Raw genomic sequence first — 11,652 nt, 5'->3', positions numbered from 1 at the left:
ATATTTTTATGTTGAACAGGCTGACATAAGTCTTTTTATAGTTTATATATGACATATCTGTGTTGATGTTACTGTTTTTTAATTATTTTATTGTTGATTTTTTTTCATATCATTTATTTATTTCCTTTTCTCAGTGGGCTATTTTTCCCTGTTGGAGCCCGTGGGCTTTTAGCATCTTGCTTTTCCAACTAGGGTTTTAGCTTATCTAATAATAATAATAATAATAATAATAATAATAATAATACCTGCTAGGAGCTATTATACAGGGTGACAAAAAAAAACGGTCATCACCAAAAAATGAATAACTTCCAAAATTTTATTTAGATCGATACAAAACTTTAGCTACATTAGGTCAAGCCTGTGTAGCAGACATCTCCAAAGTTTCAAGTCTGTACAACAAAAACTCTTTGTTTCACTGGCTCTCCAAAATGTGCTCCAAATGAGCTCCCCAGCGCTGCAGGCACATTTGGATCCGGTGGGCAAAGTTCTCGATGACCCTCCCGCATTCCTCCCTTGGGATCACTCTTATTGCTGCTGTGATTGTTGCCTTCAGGTCAGGGATAGTCTGGGGATTGTTTCCATATACCCTGTCCTTAAGGTATCCCCAGAGATCAAAATCTGGGCGTTTCAGGTCTGGTGAATGCGGTGACCACTCTGGGTCACACATGCGGCTGATGAGTCGGTCAGGGAAACGCTGCTGTAGCCATGCCAATGATTCATTTGAGCTGTGGGGGTTGGTACCATCCTCCTGGAACCAATGGAGGACCCTGACGACTCCTCTCCGTCGACCAAGTGCTGTCCAGAACTTGCGAAGCACCTGGACATATCGCTCTGTGTTGATTGTCACAGACCACTTGTTGTCGTCCTCGAACCAAAATGGTCCAATGATGCCATGTTTGGAGATGGCGACCCAGGCAGTGCACTTCACCGAGTGCCTTTGCAAACAGTGCTCAGGGTGTGTGCTACCCCAGAAGATATTGTTCTTTGAGATCACGTGACCTGACAACAGCAAATGTGCCTTGTCCAAAAACCAGACATTGTCAAGGAAGTCTGGCACAGTGTCAATCTTGTCACAAAACCACTGGCACGTGATCACTAGCTTCCTCATGTCGTCAGGTGTAAGCTTGTGTTTAATCTGTATCCTGTAAGGATACAGGTGGAGATCTGCTTTCAAAGTTCTCTGCACGGACTCCTGATTGATTCCAAACTCCTGACTTCGCCGTTGCACAGACTTGCTTGGGCTGCGGACAACAGAGTCTCTGACTGCAGCAATGTTGTGTGGTGTCCTTGATGATTTCGGTCGTCCAGAGTGTGATTGTCTGTTAGCGTCTTTACAATTGAGGTTATGCACAGTCCTATGGGCTCTGAACTTGTTGACCCGTCTGTAGATCATTGAGTGGACAGGAAATTCTTGACTTCTGAACCATTCTTTGAATTGCAATTGAGCTGCGTGGATAGACTTCAACCGAAAATATGCCTCAACTATAAATATCTTTTCCTCAGTAGTCCATGGCATCTCGAAGGTCGAATTTGGTAGACTCTGAGAACATTAATTTTTCTTGATAAATCTGAAAAATAAAAGGAATTGATTATTTATTTCAAAAGTTATTCAAGTTTAGGTGATGCCCATTTTTTTGTATCACCCTGTAGCCTGTTAATACCTGAAAAGGTTAGGAGTCATCAACCCATAAAAACTAGCAATTTTATATTAATGATTCCAGAATTCTTCCACTGATATAAAATTACCTCAGTTTTATTGGCTGTTTAGATTTTGGTGATAAAAAAGTACACAATCCCTAAAAGAAAATGATTCTAAATATATTTACATAGGTCATCCTCCATGTGTCATACAAATATCTTCTGGAGAAGACCCAACTAAAGAAAGTATTTTATGATAAAGGAAATACTGTACTACTGGGAAGAAAGTGATAAATGTTAGGTGTTTGTAATACAGACCTTATTGGCCAGAATTTAAAATGGTCAAAAACACCTGGAGAACCAATTTTGTGAGAGTTCAGAATATGTGAATAGAATATCAGCAAAGAAAAAGTATCTAAATGTAGGAATAGGGATGTAAAATGGAGAGCATAATGAACTACTGTGTGAAAGGTAAGTTGGACTACAGCATAAACTAAACTATAGAAGGATTTATAAGGAAGCTTGAAAAAGATAGAATTAAAAATACTAAGTTTTGGTTTGGAAGTAGCTTTAAAGGATGACTGAAATGAAGCCACATGGAAGTGGTGTCAATAAGTAAGTGCAGAAAGTAAAGCCTATGAACATACAGCTTTCATTGTTATTGAAATTATTTTATACAAGAGGTGCATAAATTCACACGAGCCATATCTAAATGCTATTACCCAGCAAGTCAATCTTCCAAAAAATTCTATAATATCCATGTGTGAAAATAACAGATGTAACTACAAATGAATAGCAAGATGAATCAGTAATATTTGAAAATACACTTACATGACAAGCAATGACAAATCCCAAAAACTGAGAGAACTGTGTATGATATTTCAAAGTACAGTAGAATTACATCTATCTTTAACTCAAGAGTATCATCAACAATGCAATGACAAATAGATCTGGGCAGTATGACAATTGAATTCATAACATATGAACAGTAAATTGGTATTCAAATAATGGTCACATAAAAGCTTTAAAACATGTTACAGTACACTGATATTGTCCTGTCTATTACGTACAATATCTTCAAATATTCAGTATGTAAGTTCAGTGTTACCTAGTCAAAACAAAGCAAGTGTAATATTGGCTAATTGGCTAATTGACATACCTAACTGATTGCTAAGGCTAGCAGCACATTAATTTCAAATATCGTCATCATCATCAGCCATTATTATTCCACTGCAGAACAAAGGCCTCAGACATCTCCTTCCACCTTTATCTGTTTATGGTCTTTCTATGCTAATGGACACCCACAAACTTTCTTAGTTTGTCAATCCATCATCTTCTCTTCCTTCTCTTGCATTTCTTGAACTTTTGAAGTTCTGGGGACCTATTCTGTTATTTTTAATGTTCATCTATTATCTGTCCTTCTTGTTATATATCCTGTCCTTATCCATTTCCTTTTCTTATATGGTATTAGAATATCCTCTTCTTTAGTTTGCTCTTGTATCCATGTAGCTCTTTTTCAGTTTCTTAGTGCTATCCAGGTCATTATTCTTTCCATAGCTTTTTGAGTTGTAACTAGCTTATGTTCTAAGGCTTTAGTAAGGCTCCAAGTTTTTGATGCATAAGTAATACTGGTGGGACCATCTGATTAGATATTTTTCTTTTTAGCGAAAGTAGCATTTTATGTTTTATAATCTCATTTTGTTTTCCAAAATCTTTCCATCCTATGCTTTTCCTTCTTTTAGTTTTGGTCGTTGTCCTGGGGAAACGCTTATTATCTGTCCTTAGTACTTATATTCATTAACAATGTTTGCTATGCGTGACGTCATGTATGGTGTCCCAGAAAGGAACTAATGCCCCAGTCCTCTCCATAGTACGTACATCACAACGAACCCACAAGCACCATTCAAGGTCGAAGGTATATAACAACGCTCCACTCTCCTACTTGCGGCTATGTAGGAGGGTGGGTATTGGAGACCACACAAACCTCCCCAATAATTTATTTATTTATTTATTTTATTTTTTTTTTTTTTTTTTTTTTTGTCGTCAAAGTTCCTATTTTGGGGTTAAACTGCTGTGTGTCTTCAACCTACAATTTGTGTGCATATTCCTCACAGTGATGCCTGAAGAATACTCTCTGCCTAAAGGCCCTGGTTATTTGGCACTTCCTCCAGACTACCCCTGCAGCCATCCTGAATGTGCCAAGTACTTCGCATGTAATATGTACTGCTTGGATTTGTTTTAGGTAGTGTTCAATGAACAAACACCCTATGCTCAGGCCATCCATAAAACTTGGTGTCTTCAAATTTCTTATTAACAAAGAACTCTTACAAACGTAATTTTACTCACATCATGGTTTTTAGGGATGAAGAAAGATTTTTAAAATGGAGAGGTCATCAAGATACAGATAGGCCTACACTCTATTGAAAGGGTCATGTTGGGCTGGACAATTTTTAAACAGGCTACCCTCTGAAGACGTTGATCTCTGTAAATATAATTTTAAGGTTGACTCCAGACAGAGGTTGCTATCTTCCAACTCAAGAGCTGAGATATAAAGTAGATACCATCTCTGAAGAAGCTTTTGTTTTGGCTACAAAAAGGAGGCTCAGAATCAAGGCTCTAGAGTTTGCAATGAATTCTTGGTCCCTCTTAAAGGTGCCAGTTCACATGCTACCTCCCGAATCTAAAACTGTAAAAAAATGTTGCTTTTTGTAGTAGTTCTTATGAGAAATGATGGAGTTATCCAACTAAATCGAAACTTAAGAACCCAATCTAGTGACAGAGAAATCACAGGAGTGAGCAAAGATGGTCTTAAACGACTGGATGATCATATGAAACATGTCTGAGGCAAGATGCACTTCAAAAGCACGCATGAGAGGTTCTGTTAAAACATTCATATGACAATATAATGGCTGGAGCTTCTCCTAAAAAAGGTGGACCAGAAAGGAAGCCTAGAAGTCTGGAATTGTGTGAGAGAGTGACTGATTCCATAGAAATGTCATATACGCCAGCCATACAGACTGATATTTTCTTGTGGAGGAAGACCTCTTGCGGCCCATCAAAAAAGTCAAACTGTGAGCTGAGAAAACCCTTGAAAATACAGGAGAGAAACCCAACCATGAAGTTCATACCTTGCACATTGATACACTGGCCCTAAAGCAGGCGAGACAATATTTCTTTTATATTTATGTCATTTTGGATTCCCTGCTTTATCCTTTCAAATGAAAGTCCTTGGAGACCATACAGCACTAAGACTAAAAAAGTTCCTTTTAATAATATTTGTCTTTTCAATGGTCAATCTAAGGGCAATAGACTATTGAATCCTGCCTGCCTTCACAAGCTTTGATTTGTACTATTTCCCTCTTGTCTACAGGGATGGGCTACATGGCTACAGAATATTCCATAGCACCAGCCTCAGCTTAGGCCACACTTCCAATGTAAATCGTTGTCAAACACAATCAGAACCTTGATATAAAAAGACAGGTAATGACCACTTATGTATTTCTCAATCCATTTACTCATGTTTCGGAATATAGCACTCACAATCAACCTTTATGTGAAATAATTGATAATTTAGATTATCATTTTAACCATCTCATCCCAAATGAAGGAAGCCAACTCTGTTTTAAACACTGTTGTACACTTGGCACATAAAGGTTTCTGTGCCAATTATTCAAATGCTAATAAAGATTTTTCCACTCCTCATAACTCAAATTTTCTTCTAAATAAATGAGCATATTTAGTGGTTTAATTTTGCAGTATTAGTCAGGGATTTGTCTATTGTATTGCTGTGTGGAATACTAGTGTCGACTTTGGAGTCAAGCCTTTGGTTATGTTATCTTGAAGGGTCAGCAGTAAAGCCGGGAATAACTTGGCAACTTTTCAATTAGTGGATTCGTGCTGTTTGGGCATAGTGTAAATATATATGGTAGGATAAAGAATTCTCACCCAAGACCCTCCTATTGGACGGTCTGCTGTTCATCATCCAGGTTTAGAGGACGAGTTGCTGGAAGAATTTATCTTCGTAATTTGGAAGTTCATATCCACAATGCAACTTATTAGATCCAGCCCATGGACCACCAGGTGATTTTGAATTTCAAAAAAATTTATATTAAAAGTTTTCCAGGGGTGTCTGAATTTACCTCTGATACAGAGCTAACACTGAGAGTTCTGGAAGAACCATTTCAACATTCTTCACTGTTTGAGTCTTGTCTTCCATGGACAATGAACTTTGCATGGAGGAAGCTTTGGCATATGACCAGACTTTGCATGAGAGAGAGACTTCAAAGAATTTGAGCCTTAATATGTAATCACAGGCATTGTTTATTTACCCAAGTCTATGGTTTTGGAGGGCAGGGATAATGAGGTAGAGGAAGATTTAAGCATAGAGCTTGCCAAAGTGGAAATCAAGGCTCTTCAGAAGTAGTTGAAAAAATATGTTTATAAGAGGGAAGGATAATCCTTGTTCTTAAACTAAGGAAACCTTTAATAAATTGGAATAAGTGCAGATATTCAGGACAAGTTTCACCCAGATAATACATCTAGCAAACTGTTTAATCAAGATTTTTATTTATATTGCAATGAGTCACTTTAGACACATCCTGAAAAGGGGTTTAGTGAGAGAGCTCCAGTAACTCTGAAGCAACAACAGCAAAGGGAAAGAGACAAGAATGAAAGTTCAATTACATATTCACTGTCATTGCTTTGTCTCTCAGATTCTTCCCATTTCCTATTCCCCCTTTTCATCTTCCCATTATCCCCTCTGCACCCCACCCCATTTGATAACACTAAAACCCCTCCTCCTTACCACTTTCCGCTAAAGTCATAAACTCCCCTTATTACAGGCATGTCAAGTTCAAATATGCATTTCCTCTATTCGTTGTTTATTTTTTTATAATTGTATGCATATAAACACCATACTGTAAACTACATGTGAAATGTATTACAGTATAAGTATTTTTTATGTCAAGTACAGCTTAAGCCCATTAATAATAATTGTTATGGGAAAAAAATAATTATTTTTTAAAACAAATGAGAGTTTGAACAGTCTCTGGAAAAATAAATTAATCATGAAAACTTGGTTACCACTATATACTGTATGTATATATATATATATATATATATATATATATATATATATATATATATATATATATATATATATATATATATATATATATATATATATAGAGATATATAATAGGCAATATAAACTTGTAGAGATGGTTTTCTCCACTCAAGAAATTTATTGTACTTTTAATTCAAAATACATTACAACAGTGAATGTGAATGTTCTCTACTTTAATTATATTATAGCACATTACATTAAAACCTTATACTGTAATGGCAATATTATTATTTCCACATGTTTTTCTCTCTCTTATACTCTACTTATAAGGATTTTAATGTGCTGTACTACACCAAAACTGCATAGAATGAAAATCAATCATGGAATACTTTATATTAATTATAGTAATAACATGATACTGTCCTGTAGGATACTGATAATAGTAGTATAAAAAAATAAGCACAATAAGTTCTTCACCATCACTTGCTAACTGTTCACTGCTCATGCTATATAATACCCATACTATGAAGGTATTACTCATAAAGATTAATATAAGAAACTCCAAAACATGATACAAGGTTTTTATAGAATTATGTAATATTTGGCAATGTAAAATGCATGATAATGTTATTGTAATATGTGATCAGTGAAATTAAAAGACTCTCTCTCTCTCTCTCTCTCTCTCTCTCTCTCTCTCTCTCTCTCTCTCTCTCTCTCTCTCTCTCTCTCTGAAATGGGGAAAGTGAAAGTTGTTGGAATTTAATTGCTTTAATCATTTTCATCAAGATGAAGTGTGTTATTTCAGGTTGAAAAATAATAAAGTTAATATATAAAATTTCTGTTAACTTTATTACTTATTTTTTTAAGAAATCTTCGAATTTCTTATTTATTAACTAAAAAGATATTTTTAAAAGTATATATATATATATATATATATATATATATATATATATATATATATATATATATATATATATATATATATATGTATATGTATATGTATATATATATATATATATATATATATATATATATATATATATATATATATATATATATATATATATATATACATATATATATTTTATGTATACATATATATATATATATATATATTTATATATATATATATATATATATATATATATATATATATATATATATATATATATATATATATATACTGTATATATATATATATATAGATATATATATATATATATATATATATATATATATATATATATATATATATTTATATATATATATATATATATATATATATATATATATATATATATATATATATATATATATATATATATATATATATATACTTTTAAAAATATCTTTTTAGTAAATAAATAAGAAATTCAAAGATTTCTTGATAAAAAGATAATTTATATATATATATATATATATATATATATATATATATATATATATATATATATATATATATATATATATATATATATATATATATATATACACAGTATATATATATAATATATATATATATATATATATATATATATATATATATATATATATATACATATATATATATATATATATATATATATATATATATATATATATATATATATATATATATATATATATATATATACATATATATATATATATATATATATATATATATATATACATATATATATATATATATATATATATATATATATATATATATATATATATATATATATATATATATATATATATATATATATATATACATATACATATATATATATTTTTGGGCTCAAGCCATGGCGTCCTGATGGAAGGTTCCTGTTTGGTAGCTTCCTTGGGTATAAGACTACTAAGATATTCCCAGAGAATTTAACCACAGGTTATCACAGAATTCTAACTTCTGGAGCGAGTATCTCAAAGGTTTCCCTTTAAGACATCGTAATACAACAGGGGACACGCATGTCTGAACGTGCCACATAGCTATCTCCACCCCGAACAGAGTTAATGCTTCGGTGTGTAAGGGCTGAGAATAGCTGGGAGCCGTTCCACAGCTAATCTCACTCGTGGCTACTACTGATACTCGAGACGTAAACAAACGGACGCCATTGCTCTAATGACGTCACGCGCGTCTTTATCCTTTGTTTAGTAGCTGCCCTACTTAGACGGATTTTCCCTTGTGTTATCTTCATCGCTTTGCATCTTCGCTATGTCGTTACCTTCAGCCTCGCCTTCTTCTGGAAAGTTGAGTACAAGGTTCCAGTATTGTTTAATTAAGCTCTGGCCGTAAAGTAAATATTATTTTGCGAAATAATTGAGGTTTTGTGGCAGAGCTGTGCCTCTACCGGACCCGTCATTTTATGGCGTCGTTGTTGTTTTGCATGTCTTATTTAGTTAGCCACAACAACGCTTCCGGCATTATATACTAATCGAATACATTAGTTTATTTAGTCTTCATAGCTAGGAACTTTTATATCGTGTTTAGACGCTTTTTATCGGTCATCGATTGACCTCATACCAGTCGGCTAGTATAGCCCCCAGGCCAGGAGCCTACATACAAGTGTTCATGCATGATTTATTAGTGATCCTAGACTAAGTTATGAAGATAGTGGCATTATTATTTTACAATACTTTTGACAGTGATGCAAATGTTTTCGCCTTCAGGGACCATATAGGGGATAGGCTAGTCAGTGATTCTTTCTAGCCTAACCTAACCTTAGGACCCCTATATGCTTCCTTCATCCCCTGCCTTGGCATTCCCTCTATTTAGCCTTGATCCCTTTTCTGAGTAAAGGGATTAATTGTCTAATAGAGTATATATCGCCTCTCGGTCCTCCCTAAAGGAATGAACCCCCTTTAGGATTGCGTCTGAGAGTGAGGTTAGGCTAGCCTACCTCTATGGCTAGGATAGTCTATGACTTTCCTGCGATAGCGATATGTCTTCTTCCTTGCCTAGTTCAGGACTTTTAGCCCTGTTCTAGGTCGGGTTAGGAAGGTTTCTCTGTTCCATGCTGAAACTGTACTCTTGCACTGTTTTAGCCGATCAGCCTGATCTTAGGTTAGGGAGTGTCCTCCCTTCCCTTAGTGGCCGCTCTGGTACAGAAACCCTTCCTGGGAAGACCTCTCTCTTCTCCCTCCCCACCTATCTCTTGTATAGCCTAGCCTATGCTTAGGTTAGTTTATACTCATCTGTCCCCTGTCCTACAACTCCTCCTTAGGGTGGATGAGTAGGGCTACCCGAGCTTCCCTGTGCAGTCCGCTCTGGTACATATACCTTCATAGTGTCCTATAAGGTTAGTTACTAGTATAGTTCTGCATATGGGAGTCTCCCCCCCTCCCCCCTTGGGTGTTCCCTAGCCCTCCCTTGGGCTACCTAGCTCCCGGTCCCTAGTGACCCCTGCTTATGGATGTTAGAGCCTGCCTCTATCATGGGTACACCCTCTCAGGGAGGGGGAGGGATGTCTGGAACCCTGACGGTACTTCCTGCATCCCTTCCCCCCTCCCCCTGTCTCTCTATCTATCCGGGTGCCGGTCTCTTGCCGCCTCTACTGTCGGCAATACCTGCCTCCTTCTTGGTGACTTCCCTACCCTTGCCGCCAGCCCCCCGTGTACCGAGGGACTGCCGGCTGCCGCCGGCTACTACCGGCGGCTCTCCTACTCCTATCTAATCGTCCGCTTGCCGGTCGATCACCGGAGTGCCGGCATATACTGCCGGCAACCCGATACTACCTGTACCATCCTTATCCCAGTCACCAACCTGGCATCCTCCGACTGCCGGAGCCGCCGCTTCCTGCCGGCGTGCCGCCGTTGTGCCGGCGGTCACCATCCTGGTATCTAACTGACTTTTGAAAATTGTCTGTTCTAATGCCAGAATCTATGCTGGAGCGAGCTCCGGCATGTTGGCGGCTTGCCGGATGCCTCGGAGGCGTCAAGAATACTTGCACCCCCTCACTGTAGCTATCATAAGACTAGGATAGCCCTACATGGCAAATAGATAAGCTGCTTTTGCTTTTAGGATCAGTACCTAGTACTGCTCTATTAGTGATCATGCTGTCTCTTTGCATTCTTCTAATTCCAGCATGCTATGTGCATCTTAGCACGGCTGGTTGCCAGAAGCAGTTACCTTTAATGAGGCCTTCTGGCTCTTAACTGGGAACCGAATGAATTCGATCCCAATCTTGTCCTTGATTTTCCATGGAATTCCAAAATAATGGGAATCCTAGGAAACTATATCCAATGATCTCGGTCATTTGGATTATCCCAGGACCAAGCTTATGGTAACCAGCCGGGCGAGATGCATGGAGCGTGTTCTCCTTTACTGTTTTCATTCTCTATGCATCACACCTTCTTTAAGTTAAAATTAATGATTAATATTAACTTAGTTTAAGAGCCATTCTTATGACTCCCCCATACTCATTTTCTCTTTCTTCCACAGGAGGAGCAGATGAAGTGTGACTTCGCCTTCTGCGCTGTGAAACGCCCGCAGTTTTACGGGCATACGGCTTGCAGGACTCACGCCCCTTGTGCAGACAAGAAAGGGGATTTGAAGTTCTGGAATCCACTGGATTGTACGGTCTGCCAGGCCCACCTAGTTGAGGCCTTCCATAACCCTCCCTCAGCGGAGGTTAGAGACATTTCTCGTGAAAAGCTGCGCAAGTGGGTGCGTGGCTTTCAGAAAAATGCTACCGGACCGTACCTGGCCACCGAAGAACTGAGGTCCCTGTTGTTCCCTAAGGCCTCCCCTGACTCAGTGGTTCCAAAAGAAGCAATCCCCACTGTCCAAATTACGGTGGAACCTGATGTGGTCATGGCTCAGTCCATGCACGAGTGTCGTTTAGATTCCGAGGATGATGAACAGATTTCAGACGTCTCGGAAGACACGGAGAAGACGCTTATGGCTCAAGGAGCCGAAGAGGACGAAGACAAGGTGGAGTACACCGAGTCGGAGCTTGGAG

The sequence above is a fragment of the Palaemon carinicauda genome, chromosome 8 (assembly GCF_036898095.1).
Source record: "Palaemon carinicauda isolate YSFRI2023 chromosome 8, ASM3689809v2, whole genome shotgun sequence".
Lineage (NCBI taxonomy): Eukaryota > Metazoa > Arthropoda > Malacostraca > Decapoda > Palaemonidae > Palaemon > Palaemon carinicauda.
The sequence above is the reverse complement of the archived record's forward strand: the minus strand, read 5'-3'. Positions refer to the sequence as shown.